The sequence below is a fragment of the Muntiacus reevesi genome, chromosome 3, assembly GCF_963930625.1.
Source record: "Muntiacus reevesi chromosome 3, mMunRee1.1, whole genome shotgun sequence".
NCBI classification, from domain to species: Eukaryota; Metazoa; Chordata; class Mammalia; order Artiodactyla; family Cervidae; genus Muntiacus; species Muntiacus reevesi.
Window position 1 is genome coordinate 193,853,447 of NC_089251.1, and position 18,193 is coordinate 193,871,639.

Below are 18,193 nucleotides of genomic sequence, written 5' to 3' on the forward strand. Positions count from 1 at the left end.
CATAGTTCATTAACATTTAAGAAAAACATCTCCATAAGAGAAACGCATTGGTTAGCTCAAGGTTTGAGAAAAGTTAAGTTCGGGTGGAACCAGGTGTCCTCATGGTGACACAAAATTTTAATAGAAACCTCCTTTTAATTTTGTATAGATAAGGGAAAAAAATTTGACACTTGTAGTTTGTTTCCTCCTGCCGCTTAAGAGAAAGATAAAAAATGTCTGACACTTGCAGCCTATTTCTTCCGTTTGGAGACCCCTAGGCTTCCTGCCTGTTACTCTCTCAAAAGCAAACTACAAAATCCATTTGAACTCTTAAGAAACTTGGAGTCTATGAAAGGCTGATTTAGGCTATGCTCTTAAAATCACTGCCTTTACCAATGGGTTAGAGGAAAGACTCAGCCTCTGCACTGTTGACACTTAATCCAGCTCATTCTTAGTTGTCACTGGTAGGGGCAGGGGGCAGAGGGCTGTCCTTTGCATTAAAAGTTTAGCACCCTCGGCCTCCACCCACCAGATGCTGGTAGTGAGCACCAAAATGCCTCCAACCGTGCCAAATGCCCCTGAGGCACAAAATCACCCCTGGTTGAGAACATCGGTGGCTAAATACCATCAATAGCGCTTCGTTGACAAATTCTCATTTCGTGAAATCTTTTAAGAGAAATTAATCCTGCTAAACTGCAAAGACTAATAAAAAGAGAGAATTCAAAGTGGAGTTGCACCACATATTAAATTTCATCTAAATTCACTTGCCTTAAAAAAATGAAGGGGTGGGGAAGAGCAGAAGTGTAGCAGAGGCAGAGAAGGTAATTCCAGCCTAAATCAGATAAACATGGAGGGCAGGTAGACAGTCAGTCTCCTTCAAGCATGGGCTGCAGGGTAAGGGTGGGAGACCCCAGCAGGCAGCCCACCCTGAGCAGGGGAGGCTCCTGGACCATCTCCTCCCTCATCTCTGGATGACCTCCACACCCCAGTTGGGGTTTTGGTTCTTCTTTACTACTTTCTTCCTGGATAAAATTCCCTGCAGTGAACTGCCCAGCATGGCAGAATCTGCCTGATTGAATCCCAAATGACACAGTGCATCTGTCGGGACCATGTTAAATTTGTAGGTTAACTTGGGGAAAATTGACAACCCTGAGATGCTGTCTTTCTCTTCAGTGGTCATATTTTCATCTGTGTCCCTCCCCAGAATTTCAAAGTCCTACCTAGCTCTTGTGTTTGCTTGTTGTGCTTCTTCCTAGGTATATTGTCTTCTGTGTGATTGGTCTGAATGGTACTGCTGCACAGGACGGCTGTAAGGATGCAGTGAGTGACCATGTAAGGTGTTCAGGGTGGTCCCTGCCTCACACTAAGTGCCCTATAAGTGTGTGCTGTGATTATCATCTGATTTCTCCCTGTACCCTCCAAATGAGTGTTTGAATGTGAGTCACAGTTGTTCTGTTTCAGTTTCATCTCAGCTGCAGTTCAGGTGAAGCTGGGGAGCAGGACTGAATCTTGGGGTGTCGTTTTAACAGGAAAGTGTGGTGTGCTGGTAACAGACCCATCCCACAGTCAGCTCTCAGCCCTCTTATAGAGGTCCCTTCCCCACTCGTCTGCCCCCAGAACTAGGGTCTTCTCTTTAGTGGCCCATCTTGCCCAGAAGTCAGGGACTGTTTGCTACTGATACCCAATCATTAGAAGCAAGAACATAATTATTATCACTCTCATAAACACACAAAAACAGCTTAGGAAAACTAAATTTAAAATTCCTAGCAATCAAAATATTCCTGTGGGTTAAGTCTTACAGTCCAAAACAAAACTAATGTTTGCTGCTGACTCTTCTGAAACATGCTGATACTGCTCTCTGTGTATCGGTGAGCAAAGCCATGTAACAAACTTCCCCAAAACTCGGTAGTTTAAAATAACAACCACTTAACTCTGATTGTGGGTCTACAGGTCAGCTGAGTTGATCTGCTAACCTGGGCCATCCTTGGCGAATCTCAGGTGGCCTCACTCATGCATCTGTGGTCAGCTGGAAGGTGAGCCACAGACTGGCTGGTCTGGGGTGGCCTCCCATGTGGGGTCACTGTTAGCTGTGGCAGTGAACCTGACCAGGCTGTCTGTCATCACCCGCAGGCTGACTCAGGTTGGTTCCCATGGGAAAGCGGACATGGGTTGGGCTCCTTGAGACTCATGCTTAGAATCGACCCAGCACCACTGTCCACCACATCCTGTTTGCTGAAGCAAGGCAGGAAGCCAACCCAGACTTAAGTGTGGGAAACAGGCCCCCCCTCTTGGTAGGCAGGGCTACAAACTATAACATAAAGGGGTCAGAACACAGAGGAACCTGACAGGTTAGAGCCACAGCCAGTCTCCCTACATCAAGGTGAGGATGTTTTCAGCATCGGTTTCCTTTTAGCAGAGGCTGCCTGTGTCACTAGCAGCCCACCTGTGGGCTGATTCAGGGGAAGCTTCCCCAGCGGGTGGCCTCACTCACTGATGCTGATTCACGGCTGTTTCACTTTCCAAGGGCCCCATCCTTTTCACTGAGCCCTAATCTGAGCCGGCTTCTGAGCCCTAATCTGAGCCGGCTTGAGAGGGTGAGCCTTGCACCCTCTCAGTTGTAAAGATGCTGCGGTTCCCTCTGGGTCTTGGTTTCTGTGGGCAGTTGCCAGTTTGGATGGAGTTTTCCAGGAGAGATTTACCAAAACACTGAGGACACTTCTCAGCTAGTGGCTGAATCAATCTTTGTTGATGTTTCGACTCAGTCAGTCACAGGCTAATTAACTCCAAGTCCTATTAGAAGCAATCAAAATGTCACTTCTCATTGTCAGGAGGCAGGAAACCTTGGAGGTAATTCAGACATCTCCTTTCCTCTGGGATGTGTGCATGCTCAACTGCTAAGACTGTCTGATTCTTTCTGACCCCATGGACTGCAGACCTCTGGGCTCCTCTGTCCATGGGATTCTCCAGGCAGGAATACTGGAGTGGGTTACCATGCCCTCCTCCAGAGGATTTTCCCAACCCAGGGATCTATATCATAAATATATATTTAACATATATTAAATATTATATTTTTAATATTTTAATGTATCTATAATATTAAATATTGTATATTTAAATAATTAAATATTTATTTATATATATATATAAAAAATCTGTAAGTAAATGTGTATTTTAATACTTACAATATCTACATATATATATAAACTTATGTAAAATATACATGATATGTGTAAAACAGAAGCTAGATATTAATATCTTTTACATCTTACATAGCTAAGTATAAATTTACAGGTACATTTGCATTTTTGCTGAAAAAATGCCTGAAAGAATATGTAAGAATTATGTGTAGAGGGATTTTTTTTTTTAAATTTTCCTTTCCATATATTTTGACTTTTTACCATGAGGGTGTTCTATGTTTAAAAGCAGTTCATTTGTTAGTTTTAAAGAGATTCTTCCAGTCTTTTCCACCTTGTTATTCCCAGATTAAATTGTAAATTGAGATGACTTTATATTGTATCCTTCCTGAAAAGAAAAATTCTCAGGGTGCCTGTCCAGAAGGACAGTGGTTTTTAAGGGCAGATAGAAACGAAGTCAGCCCTTGGGTTCACCTGCTTAAGAGGCCAGGCGGACCCCGCTGCAGCCCGCGCATCCTTCTCTGTCCCCCAGGGCCACAGGGGTAAAGGCAACATCTACGAGTGGGCCTCGGGTGACAGTGGCAGCTACGACGACTGCAACTGTGATGGCTACGCATCGACCATCTCCATCAACTCGTCCATCAACGACGGCAGGATCGTGCTCTACGACAAGAGCTGGGCATCTGCACTTATACCACATGGATGTTGCCTAAAGCCACAAGTTCATTGCTCAAACCAAAAGCCAGTCTCTGGTTTGCACTAAGACAGGGGAGCAGGTGGGCAGGGACCTCTGCTGGTGCTCAAACCCAAGGTGGGTCCAGCAGCGGTGATGTGTGGCCTCTCCGTGGGATGGTGAGAACAGAGAGGGTGGGCCCCTCTCACCGGCAGCTGGAAGGTAGCAGCAAAGCCCATTTCTTGGACTACATTGTGTGACTCTGGCCACATTGTCTCAGTATTAAAGTGAGTTCATCATAGAAGTTAACACATCTGGAGCAAGAGCATCCTGTTTCCACCACATGTTCTGAAAACCTTGCTAGATAACCAGCTTGGCAATGATCTTTCATTTAGCTGATTGGGAGTATTATTAGAGTGAAACAGCTATGAAATCCACAGATGAAAGAAAATATCTATGTACCCCATGTGTGGTTGGGCTCTTGTGCTCTCTCAGGGATGTAATTTTGTGGGATGTGTGTGTGTTGCTCCTACATGCTGGCCTCCACCTTCAACAGTGGGCGGAAGCGGAACCCCAAGGCCGGCATGGTGAGTGCGGGCCAGGGATGCATGTAGACATTCGTGACATCATACCTAGACACAGTGACATCATGGAAGGAGGGCCCTTCTTCAAAGAGTCAGCCCCCATTCCGAGGGGAGATGCACCCCTCTTCTAGGCTGGTGATGCTTTGTTATCAAGGTTAAGACTTCACGAAAAACAAGAACACCATGACCTCCTTCCCGCTCATGGTCCATAGATTTTCCTGTTCATTGTTCTGGCTTACAAATAATGATGAACTCTAGCTTACCAAGATGTTGCCCCAGCACGTTGCTCATAAGGTAAGTAATATTAATAACTGGAGCATCACACCTGCACCCCATCTGAGCCAAGAACACATCCATTTATTAGAGTAATTTAGAAATGGCATCCACAGATGAACTTTTCCCAGTTCCTAGACCTCCCCAGAAGGGGGCACATGTGTGTTTTTGCAAAGGAAGAGTGGTGTGTTTCATAATATTTTTAAACCAGGTGTACAATTGAGAAAACCAAAAGATTAAGAATCACAGACATTTATTGCACTCTTCTGAGCAACTCTTCTTTCCTGGGCACCTAGGTTTAATAGTGAGTTTTCTAAGTCTGCTAGACATACAGCATTTTCTCAGTCCTCCAAGCCAGGAATTTAGTGGGTAGCCCAATATTCCTGCTGGGCTACATCCTGCCTGGTCACCGCCTTCTCCAGGGTTGGGAGTAAGGCAGGAACAAGAGTGCAGTCATCAGTACCAGCTAGCCTTTCAGTCACAAGGTCCCGCCTGGGCTCCACCTGCCCAGCTGGCCAGGTTCTCACATGCGCTAGCAGAAGCCCCTTGCCTGCAAGAGACCAAGACTGAGTCCCTTGCCTGGCTCCCCCATGAACCTCCCTGATTTCTCCCATGAGACCCTTGGCTCCCCTTAGTCTTGGGGAGGATGGAAAATGTGTCAGCTCCTCCCAAGTGGAAGGATGCTTCACTCTCTCATCTTCTGAGCTGTGTGGGCAGAAAGGGACAAGTGACAGTGGCCCCAAATTCATTCTGCTTGTAAGCCTTTCCCCATACACCATCCCCCACCCCCAGAAGCTCCCCTCCCTGCCCCAAGGGCCTTCCAGGGGTATCACTCTGTCCTCAGCCCCTGTCTGTGACTCTTTCTACTACAGCTGGGGAGAGGCACTGAATTATCTTCGAATATTGTCACTTTCCCCAGGAGATGACTTTAAACCTCCCTGATGCTTTGTCCCCAAAAATAATAGACCCACTCTAGGAGCCTACAGACAAACAGGAGAAACGAGTGTTCTCATGATTTATAAACAATGTTAATGAAAACCCTGTCTCTCACAAACATTGAAGATGAGGATTTTTCTCTTTGTAAAATCCTTTAAAACTCAGCTGATCAGCCTCCCCACTTAAGAAGAGTCCTGGGGTGACCACTGATGTAGCAGTTGTCTTGTTCACTGTGTTCCAGGATCTCTTGGTGGATTTTAGATGTAGAGAATGTAACATTTCCTCTTTAAAGGCTGTCCCTCTAGGCAAACTTTAGCTGAACTTGTTTCATTTTTCCTCTTTGGGAATGCCACCCATTTTTCCTGAAGGGAAAAGAGATTGTTAATGAAGTGGCCCTGAGCTTTCTGGGCTAATCTCAGTGTAACAAACCCCACCACTGCATTGACTATGGTGGTGGTATTGGCTTGTCACTTTCCACCTATAATGTTTCCTTCTAGGGTCCAGAAAATAAATATCTATTTATTAGAATAGCTGCCGAGTTGCCTATTTAAACAGTTGACTTTCTTGTATCGTATGGGCACTGTAATTATAACTGATTGTGTTTCCCTTTTTGCATAGGCTACTAGGAAGCTCAGATAAAATGGCAAAATAGATATATGCATGCTAAGCTTATTCTTACCTCCATCTAAATCGTCTTCAGAACAAGGCGGACTTTAAGTAAAAGAAAGAGAAGATCCTCTGCTCTGTGCTGTTTTGGGTTTAAAGCAGTTGGGTTTCTTCACTTATTCCTCACTCTCTTCCCCTCCAGGCAACCCCAGATTTATATGGCAACTGCACCCTGAGGCCTTCTGGGACATCCGCGGGTGCTCCTGAAGCAGCTGGAGTGTTCACACTGGTTTTAGAGGCTAAGTATGTTTGCAGCTCGGGACCAAGAGCCAGCTCTGCAGGGTGAACACAAGTCTCCCAACCCAACACCAAGTGTCCATGGAGGCAAAAGTTGGTGTGAGAGTTAGTAAAAAGTCAGGGCCAATGAACTCTGGCAGGCATTGCTAATGATACACACACACACACACACACACACACACACACACACACACCACAAAATTACATCCCTGAGAGAGCACAAGAGCCCAACACCCAACCACACATGGGGGTACATAGATATTTTCTTTCATCTGTGGATTTCATAGCTGTTTCACTCTAATAATACTCCCAATCAGCTAAATGAAAGAAGATCATTGCCAAGCTGGTTATCTAGCAAGGTTTTCAGAACATGTGGTGGAAACAGGATGCTCTTGCTCCAGATGTGTTAACTTCTATGATGAACTCACTTTAATACTGAGACAATGTGGCCAGAGTCACACAATGTAGTCCAAGAAATGGGCTTTGCTGCTACCTTCCAGCTGCCGGTGAGAGGGGCCCACCCTCTCTGTTCTCACCATCCCACGGAGAGGCCACACATCACCGCTGCTGGACCCACCTTGGGTTTGAGCACTAGCAGAGGTCCCTGCCCACCTGCTCCCCTGTCTTAGTGCAAACCAGAGACTGGCTTTTGGTTTGAGCAATGAACTTGTGGCTTTAGGCAACATCCATGTGGTGCAGATGCCCACTATGCAAGGAATTATCTGAGAATACAGAACCAGTAACTTGTAAGAAGTTGGATAATGGCTCCTGGGGAAGGGAAGTTGAGTTCCCATCCCTGTCAGCTATTGCTGGGAAACCAGAGATTCTGGTATCAATCTTCAGGCATCCCTGCTTGACTCTCCACAGATGCAGTATGTTTTCTGACTTGCAAAGGAGGTAAGAGCTGATTCCCTGAATAGGAAAGGACTTCAAAAGATTATCTAGCCCAACTCCTATGCGTTCAAGCAGAAAAATGCATCGTTATCCTCCTTTCACAGATAAATCCCCAAATTAGGAATGACTTCTGTCTTTGGGCCAAGCCAAACTTTGGTTCTGTTAACAAAACTCAGGTGCAAAATTTAAGAAAGAAGAGATGGACACTCTTCCTGTTAAGCACCAAGACAAAAAAAAAAACAAAAACAAAAAACAACTTACATATTATGTGCATTTCCTAAAAATGAAACTGTTCTGCTCAGGGCCTGTTGGGTCCTAGAGTCTGAGCTGGTCTCGTTCACTCTAGTTGGGAGCAGACAAACAGAGGGAGGCTGCTCTTGCCATAGAGTCTCACAAAGGATGGGGAACAAGGAGTTTCTGGTTTCCCCTTAAATTGAAGAGGGCAGAACTCGACTCAAAGTCTCCCTGGATTCTGGCAAGCAAAAAGTCACTTGCTCAGGTGTGTATGCCAGCAACTTAGCCCACCAGGCTCCTCTGTCCCTGGAATTCTTCAAGTAAGAATACAGGAGTGGGCCACCATGCCCTCCTCCAGGGGATCTTCCCAACCCAGGGATCAAACCCACATCAAACCCATGTCTCCTGCATTGGCATGTGAGTTCTTTACCACTAAGCTACCTGGGAATTCTATATGCCAACAAAGTGACATCTAGATCAATTAAAGTGCTAGAACAGACTCCTGGAACTTTCAACAGATTTGTGGGCTCTGCACCAATTATTCCTCATTCTTTACCACACTCACAGCTTTCCTTACAGAAAGGAATGCAGTCACTGTTTAGGCATGCTTCATTTTGGAGCAGCAGTCATCAACTGAGCACTCTCTTGCCATAAGCACGGGGGGAAAAGATACCTGGTAGGAGGTGGTTCAAGCCCATCTTGGAAACCAGTCCTCAAATTTCTCAGAACACCAGTCACCTGGGTTGGAAACACACCCGGAGATTAGAGTTTGGTGTGATTCATTAAGAATGTGCTTCCAGCGAAACCACTGGGAAAGAGAGGAAGCAGGTTAGAGGTGGGAAAGGATCTGAGCAAGGATGTGATTCCAGAGGTTCTGACCTCAGCCGGACCGCAGGGGGAGTTCTGAAGTGTAAATCATGCCTCAGAGTTCCAAGTCAAGGCAAGGGAGACAGACTGCATAAACCCTTCCTGGGGTGGTAAAGTTCAAGGTTTTTCAGCGGGTAAAAGTGCTCCACTGTTCATTGGGAGGATGAAGCTGAAGCTCCAATACTTTGGCCACATGATTCAAAGAGCTGACTCATTGAAAAAGATCCTGATGCTGGGAAAGATTGAGGGAGGGAGGAGAAGGGGGCGACAGAGGATGAGATGGTTGGATGGCATCACTGACTCGATGGACATGAGTTTGAGCAAACTCCCAGAGATGGTGAAGGACAGGGCAGCCTGCCATGCTGCAGTCCATGGGGTCACAAAGAGTCAGACACAACTGAGTGACTGAACAAAAACAAAGCCAGGAGTTAAAACCTCTGATCAGCATGAAATAGCCCCGGGAGAGAGCCCAGAGGGAGGAGGTTCTCTTTGTGAACACTTCTTGCAGCTCACCTCTCTTTGTGTTCAGATGAGGCACCTGGGGACATATGTGGCAGCAATCAAGGCTGTTTCCCACTCAGAGGGCCAACCAGAAAGCTTTCCCAAAGCAACCTGAATGCAGTAAACAAATTACCTGTCTAAAACGCCTGCCTATCAGGACCATGAAAGAGGGAGAAGGACCATCCCTGTGGCTCCAGGGGACAAAGGGAACCGATTCTTCTGTCCTGACCAGTCATCACCTTGTGTTTAACCTCATAAAATGCTGCTGCTACTGCTGCTGCTTCTGCTGTGCTAAGTCACTTTAGTTGTGACCGACTCCGTGTGATCCCATAGACAGCAGCCCACCAGGCTCCCCCGTCCCTGGGATTCTCCAAGCAAGAGTACTGGAATGGGGTGCCATTGCCTTCTCTGTATAAAATGCTTTTCTGCCAAATGCTTGAAGACACCTTGATTCCCCAGGGATCATTACTCACATTTCCCAGAGAGTCCACTATAGAGAAGTTTCACAGGATATCCCTAGCGGGGGTTAGGTGATGCTAGTGATAAAGAACCCGTCTGCCAATGCAGGAGATGTAAGAGATGCAGGTTCGATCCCGGGGTCAGGAAGATCCCTGGAGAAGGAAATGGCAACCCACTCCAATATTCTTGCCTGGAGAATCCCTTGGAGTTTGGAGGGCTGCAGTCCACAGGGTCGCGAAAATTGGACACGAATGAAGCGACTTAGCACACACACACACACAGAGTTACCTTCCCATATGTGGGGTTCTCTCCATGACCCCAGACTTTCTGTGGGGTTCTAGAGGGCCAAACCAGGTCTGAGGGGGTCACAAGGAGGCAAATTTCTGGCCCAGGAGAACCATCCACAGTAAAGCGGCCCACGTTCTAGGCTAGAACAGTGTTTCCGAAGGTGACCTTCCAAGGGTGGATTTTGTCATGTGAGCCCCATCAGAGTATGATAGACACAGAGATAAGCACACATGTCAGGGACAGCTCAGAGACACCTTATAAAGTGAACACAGCCATGAAGAATCGGTGTCAGTCAGTCTCGTCTGACTCTTTGAGACCCCATGAACTGTAGCCCACCAGGCTCCCTTGTCCATGGGATTCTCCAGGCAAGAATACTGGAGTGGGTAGCCATTTCCTTCTCCAGCGGATCTTGCCCACCCAGGGATTGAACCCAGATCTCCTGCATTGCAGGCAGATTCTTTGCCATCTGAGCCACCAGGGAAGCCTTACACATCAAAGTAACCAGCACCCAAATCAGGAAACAGACCATCACCTACATATCAGTATGGACATTTTGGTTCAACATTATGTCTGAGAGATTCCTCCATATTGCTGTTAAATATTACTGCCTTCCAATCCCACAGGTCCTAATTCCTTCTCTGGATGATGTTTCTAAAGGTCAGCTCAAGCCCCTCTGCCTTCGTGTCTTTTCCTCAGATAAAGTTCCGATGTCCTAACGTGTGGTTCTCTCCTGCCTCAGTCCCTGGCTCTCCCTCCTTGACATCCGGGGCTCTGGACCTCCTGTGCTTTTTAAAGTTTATCACCTGCGTAAGCATTTGCCTTCTCCCGCCCCTGGATTCTTCAAGCCTCTGGCAGAGGTATGGACAGGTCCGTGGAAGCAACAATTCTGGGTCCTGTCTGACGTAATCACTGTGTTCATGCTGTCCACACGTGCAGCTGAGGCTGTGAACCGCCATCTCAGACCCGTGTTCTCAAACCCCATGTACAGAAGCATCACCTGGGTACAGTCCTAAGTGTTCATCCTCAGGCCCACAGCCTCCAGGAGGTCCGATGCCAGAGACCTGAGGTTGAGACCAGGAATCCATGTTTGTCATGGGTTCCCACGTGGTTCTGGGGCTGGTCCACGTTCTGTGAGATGCTCTCCTTGGGATAACTCCAGGGCTCCATTGCTGGCTCCCTCGGCATGACAGGGAGGGAGTTCAGCTCCCCCCTGTTTAACTATTGAGCTGTCTGTCTGTCTGCCCCCCGAGACTATAGGCTCTGAGACCTTTCCACAGCCTGCTCAGAACTAGTACAGAGCCTGGCATGACACATACTCAATAGATGCTCATAGAATCACTTCACTGTGTAGTGCTTTTCCGTAGATCCGTCTTACTTTTCCAACTCTTATATTAACTATTTAAAAGCATGACCTATTCCTTGCCTATAACACTGAACACAGTGACTTCCGTACTGTAGATATTCTGTACATTTATTTTGTGTTAGTTACTAGGTGTCACCTACAACCCTTGAGCTGCCGTAGCAGGATTAAAGCTTGAAGCAGGTTGTGAGATCCCTGCTTTACACAATGGGGCCCCTGGTGACTCAGACAGGAAAGGGTCTGCCTGCAATGCAGGAGGCCCAGGTTCGATCCTTGGGTCGGGAAGATCCCCTGGAGAAGGGAATAGAAGACCACTCCAGTATTCTTGCCTGAAGAATTCCATGGACAGAGGAGCCTGGCAAGCTTCAGGCCATGGGGTCAAAAAGAGTTAGACACAACTGAACTACTAACACTAACACACTGTCTTTTGTCAGGCCTTCCCAGGTGGTGCTAGTGATAAAGAACACGACTGCCAATGCAGGAATCATAAGAGATGTGGGTTCTATCCCTGGGTTGGGAAGATCCCCTGGAGAAGGGCACGGCAACCCACTCCTGTATTTTTGCCAGGAGAATCCCTCCGTCCAGAGGAGCCTGAGGTCACAAAGAGTCAGACATGACTGAAGCGATTTAGCACATATGCATGCCTTCGATCAATTCAGAAGTTGCTCAGAATGTAAAACTATGAGGGACTCAGTGTTACTTTTCAGGCATAAGCAAATGGTTGTTCAACCAGTGTCACAAATTCTGATGCTGGCATATAGACCTAGCTCCGATTTAGTTTAGAAATGAGAACATCCTCATCCTGACACATTCTTTCTCTCTCATGGGCCCCATAAGAGTAAATCCATGTAGAAAGGTCTAATGGGGTCCTTCAGGAAGCATACCATATTATTGTGGCAGAACCCCTTGCAAAGGTGAGAGCTACTCCACCTGCCAGCTAGCCTTCTGATCACCCTGAAGTTAGCAGATCTTCGTTTATCAACACTTTTGGGTTAAATGATTCAGAATCCTGTTCTACCGAGGCACTGAACTTTCAGCCACAGTCACTGTCAGGCAATTTCACAGTGTTCACCTAGTCTGTATGTCCAGGGGACCATATGTCCAAAATAAATATGTTCTTAAATTTTTCAAATAAGCACTGACTTTCCTTAAAACTTTCTCCTTAAAAACTGAAAGTCTATATTGCAAGAGCGTGTGAATCACTAGCATCTTCTGACTCTCATTCAAAGCTTTGAACCAATGAAACCTGCCGGTGATGAGGTTTTATCAAGCGAGTGATGTTCTTTGAATCATTTGATTCTGAGGAGAACTGTAGTACAAGGTTTTTCCAACTTTTTTGACCATGACTGTCAGTGAGAAATACATTTTGCATTCCAACCCAACACATAACACACACATACCTTCCCCATATTACAGTCACACTGGTATTCTTTTCTGTTCTCTTCCACTCGTGACAGCTTCATGCATAAAGAACCTGCTTCTCAACCTCAGCTGTCTCCTGGAATGACCTGAGAAGTATTAACAGTTTCCCAAGCCTGGGTCCCCCTCCCAGAGATTCTGATTTACTTAGTCTGAGATGTGGCCGGAGCAGTTTTGTCTTAAATGTCCCACAAATGATTTTACTCTGCAACCCAGATACATAGCCCATGCAGTCAGCTGACCACAAACGGGTCACGGCTGACACTTTGAAAAACATAGACATTGAGTAATAGTAGACACTAACTTCCAGAGACACCTCTGCAAGCCAACTTGTTTATTTGCTGAATGAAGAGAGTGCCGAGGAGGGCCGTCCTGGGCCCTGCGGAGACAGCTATTGTGGCTGTTGTCTCTGCTCTTGAAGAACTGACAGCCCGTGTTCCCAAACGGAACGGTTCCACGCGGCCAACACTCAGACCCGGAAACAGCGCTCGGCGCGCGCCCGGCAGCCTCCATGTCCCTCCAGCACCGCCTGCCCGAGACCCACCACCAGCCTGGCTTCCGACAGCACGCAGTGGCTGTGCCTGTGTTTCCACTTTAAGTGACTGGAATCAGTTTGTTCCCCTCTGTGTCTGACTTCTTTGGGTCAGCATTCTCTTCATCCCAGCTATTCTGAGTAGGTATATTTCATTCTCACTGCAGTGCAGGGTTCCACATCCAATAAATACGTCTCATTTGGCTTATTCACTCTACTGCGGATGGGCATTTGGGGGCTTCATAGTTTGGGCTTATGGACATTCCAGTACATGTATGTCTGGTGAATATATACACACATTTTTGTTCGCTACATGCCTAGAAATGGAACTTCTGGGCCACAGCTTAAGCACTTGGGCTACATTAGAAGAGTCAAACTGTTTTCCAAAGTGTTTGTGGCAATTTATACTCCCATCTGCAAAGTACTTACTTGTCCCTCATCTTTGTCAACATTTGGTATTGTCAGCTTTTTTCATTTTAGCCATCCCAGTGTGTGTCAGTTTTTGCATTTGAAATATATTTAAGTAAGAAAGGCAAGACTTTTAATTGATGTACAGCTATACCTATGTTATAAATAATGCATGGATAATCCTCCCTTGACTTGGGGGTTCATAGATGTTCCCAGATCTTACTGGAGGTCTACGTGCTATCTTAGACATTGTGCCTCTTTTTCCTTCCCTTCACCCCTGTCCCATGCTGTTCTCAAATGCCCTGCCTCTGGTCCAAAGCCTGGGTCTGACCTGGAGAGACATGCAGCATCTGACTGTGCTCACCCCCAAACAGAATCAGCTTCACGACAAGGTCTATCAGTGGGGAGGACTGGGTTGGCCTAGAGCTTAATCACCTCTTTGGCTACAGGGTCCTAGATGCAGGTGCCATCGTGAAGATGGCCAAAGACTCGAAGATGGTGCCTGAGAGGTTCCACTGTGTGGGTGGCTCCATGCAGGACCCAGAGTAAGTGGGGGCAGTAAGCTCTGCCGCTAGTCGTGGAAAATACCCTGGAGATGCCACCACTGCACTGGCAACCATATCAGATGCCCTCTCTGTGTCCTCCTGAGATGCACTGGATTTGATTCAGGGATAACCAGCTTCCAGGCAGAGCTGTAGCATTAGGCAGTTGCAGAGTATCCAGTATCCAGAGCCCTGGGGCCTGGAACTTCCATCCCTTATTGACAAGAGGGAGAGATTTACAAAGAGGAACTTTGCTAGGGGAAGCCCTACAGCATCTGTGCCTTTGCAGGCTCTGGGCCACAGCAGGTAGGGGCCATGGGCGGTGTGACAAGGACAGGATGTAGTTAGCTGCGTCTTGGCTTACATTCCCAATTAACAGAAAGGTGGTACAACTGCAGTGTTGAGGAGAAGGAGCACTGGGACTCTGCTTAGTCATGGTTTGTGTTGACATCAGACCTTGTTCTCTGCAATAGCCCTGGATAGGAAGACTGGGTTTATATTGATCCTCATGCTCTGTGCTTGTGGAGGGAGGGGGGAAGGAGATGGAGAACGTATGCTGGGATGAATGACCATTTCCCTCCCAGTTCCAAGTGCACTGAGCACTCTGTGCTAATCCAGTTACTTGCTGGAATTTGGAGCCAAAGGCAACACTGGAAATAGGTCGTCTGATGCCCTCATGTTAGTTAATGAATCTGAGGCCCTGAAATATGACCATTGCAGTAGCTCACAACCAGCTGGGAGCTTACCCAGTGTTAGCAGCATTATTATTATTATTTTTTAATCTGGAAAAGTCTTTTATTATGTTTCAGTTGATAAGGTTAAATTCATTTCACTATATACACAGATGTTTTGGCTTATATGTTTCTTACAGGGTTTTATACAAATTCATCAAGAATTTACATTTCCCAAATGATCTTCTGTTGCAAGTTTTATTCTCAGAACAATACACATGTACACATATACTGTGACAGCAATGTTAAACTTTAAAATATATAGGCATTTCTTAAGAAAAAGAAAAAAAAGATTTCTCTGGTGATCCAGTGGTTAGAACTTGGTGCTTCCACTGCAGGGAACCCAGTTTTGATCCTTGGCTGGGGAACTGAGATCCCACAAGCCACACAGTGTGACCAAATAATAGAAAAAGAAAATACATAGAAATGTGTCAGTTTGTGTTCTCAAGGCCCCACTCCTCAAAGGTTCTGATTTATGAGATTTTGGATAAGATCCAGAAGACTAAATTTTGTGGGTGGTCTCAGAAGCATTATTTTAATGAAAGGAAAGATGAGGGCTCTTTTTTTAAAAATTTATTTAATTGGAGAATATATCCTGTACAACATCATGTAGGTTTCTGCCGTACAACAAGGCAAGTCAGTCATGAAAAGTCAAAGTGTTAGTCACTCAGTCGAGTCTGACTCTTTGAGATCCCATGGACTGTAGCCTGCCAGGCTCCTCTGTCCATGGGGATTCTCCAGTCAAGACTACTGGAGTGGGTTGCCATTCTCTACTCCAAAGGGTCTTCCCCACCCAGGGATCGAACCCAGGTCTCCTGCATTGCAGGCAGATTCTGTATTATCTGAACCACCAGGGAAGCCCCTGAGGCTGTGGCAAGCTCTGAACTTTAAGTGAATTTGGAATCAGTGTTAACACTTGATCTGAATAGCAGAAGCTCAGTAGAGAGGGGAGAGTGTGCTCAACCTCATACCGGTCAGGTGTGGCCATGACCAGTCACTTCTGAGCTGCAGTCATATTGTTACGATAGTCATAACAATCATTTCAGCAATAATTTCTCTTTATCAAAGTACTGATTGCTGTGAAAGAAAGACATCTGAGCTCCCGTCCCACTCTCAGTTGCCCTAGTGGGACTTGGGTGCTGACAGTTTTTTTTTTTCTGAAAGATTATCTCAGGAGACACAGGTGAGGAGGAGGCAGTGTAGACAGGGAGAGAGAGCAACCCAATAGAGAAGACACAGAAGATGTGCTGACTGGCACCTCGCTGCCCTGGGCAACTAGGCTCAACCCCACTGGGGACACTGAGTTGTCCCCACCAGCAGTGAGGAACGCAGGCTGTATTGCCTCATCTCCTCCTGTCAATCATTGGTTAGGGTTTATACTTCCGGATCAAATTCGTGACATTCTGCCATCAGGGTCCACAGGGGCCTCAGATGCAAGAGAACCCAGCAGAGACCTAGGAGAAGTGGGAAGGGGGTCAACTGTATCGGCTGCATCCCCCATCCACAGATCAGAGACTGCAGGTGACTTGCTTAGGATCACACAGCTGGTATAATAGTAAACCCCAGAGTCCATGCTCTCCCCACTCCACAGAATGGCCTTCAAAACCCCTGGGATAGGAATCCCCCAGCAGTCCTGTGATCAAGACTCTGACTTCCAATGTAGGGGGCATGAGTTCTATCCTTGGTGGGGGAACTAAGGTCCCACATGCCCCCGAATGCAGCCAAAAATTAAAAAAAACGAAAAACCCTGGGATAGTGTCCCCACTCCTCACTGTGTCTGCTCACTACTCTGCCCTCAGGAAAATTCCGACCACTGGCAAGCTGGTGCTGACATTCACGACCGACACAAGAGAGGGGAAGGAAAATTTTGTCCCCTACCTGGCGCACGTCCAAGTGGTCATCACGGTCAACGTGACCAGGAGAGGGGACCTAGACATCAACATGACGTCCCCCATGGGCACCAAGTCCATCCTGCTGAGCCACCTCACCCGAGACTAGAACGCCAAGGTGGGCTTCGACAAGTGGCCTTTCATGACCACCCACACTTGGGGGGAGGACGCCCGGGGCACCTAGACCCTGGAGCTGGGCTTTGTGGGGAGCGCGCCCCAGAAGCGGGTGCCGAAGGAGTGGGTGCTGATGCTGTACGGCACACAGAGTGCCCCCTACATTGACCAGGTGGTGCGGGATCACCAGTCCAAGCTGGCCATGTCCAAGAAGGAGGAGCCGGAGGAAGAGCTGGACGAGGCCATGCAGAGAAGCCTGAAGAGCATCCTTGGCAAGGACTAGCACCCAGCCCCCTCCCCCATCCCCGCCGCCTCCTCCAGGAGCGTAGCAGTGACCCTCCCCCCACACCAGCAATGCCCACGTCTAGATCTGAAGCTTTGCTCACTGTCAGTGATTCTTTTCATTCTCATGGAAGCAACCTTTTCTATTCTGTGCCCCAAATACAGTGCTCCCACCCACACCTCTGTCCTGTTTGTGACTCCGAGCTCTTCATTTCTGTCCTTCAGATAGGTGATATCATGCCAAATCATGACAACCCCTCCATTTCTTTCATAGAAGAGCTATGAATTTCATAAAAGGGCTATGCATTCTCTTAAGAGAATACATTTAAATAAGTCAGTCCTGGGGACTCCAAGGATGTTTTATTCACGATCTCAAGGGAGGAGCCAGGTTTATGACAGAGGTGAGCTCTGAGTCTCTTCAAGCCCAGATGCTGTAAATCCTTTGGGGAAAGATGTGTTGACTTTTAGGAAGCTTTTCCAGGGATGTAAATGAAGGTGGCGCTAATTGAAAGGTCCCCTAGTTACCAGATGGGTAGGAGAGAGTCCAAAAGCATGAACGCAGGAAATCTTACCACCATGGTCAGCGTTGTAGCTTGTCTGGCTCGCCAGTGTAATAGGCGTAAGATCTCAGTGGCCTGGCTGCCTTTTCATCAGCCACTGCTCTGAGTTATGATAAACTCTGGGAGATGCCCCGTCACTCTCCGTGTGCCTAGCCTTTCTCCAACCCCATTTTTCTGGGGCTCCTCCCATAGTTACACAAAGGAAAAAAAAAAAAAAGGAAGGCAGGATGGAGACACATCTAGGAAAGAGTAGTTTAGTAGTTCTTAGCACAGGGATGTTCCCTTCCGACGCTGTTCTGGGGCTGCTTAATCTGATGGAGGGGAGAGAAGGTGAGCATTTCGAGAGCTTTCCATACATGATTGGAGGAAAACAGCTTCTGCAGTTGATGAGTTGGGGAAATGGCCTCTCTTCTGGAAGAGGTGTGTGAGGGTGAGGGGTCAGGTTTGGAGAGGTGGGCAGCCACTTCACCGGAACCCCCATTTGTATGGAGCCCTTCCCACTGAAGGGTGAAAAGCCAGCTCGTCCCCCTGTAACTTGAGACCCAAAGGAGGCAGAAGCCCTTCACACAGAAAGTGCTACAGTGCTACAGTCAGCTACAGGTGTGGCAGCCAAGCAGTCCAGGAGGGGCTT

At 47.2% G+C, this 18,193-nt stretch overlaps 1 pseudogene; it reads left to right on the forward strand.

The window, feature by feature from the left end:
• Positions 1-861: 861 nt before the first annotated feature.
• On the forward strand, positions 862-17,003 carry LOC136164198 (neuroendocrine convertase 2-like; annotated as a pseudogene).
• Positions 17,004-18,193: the final 1,190 nt, after the last annotated feature.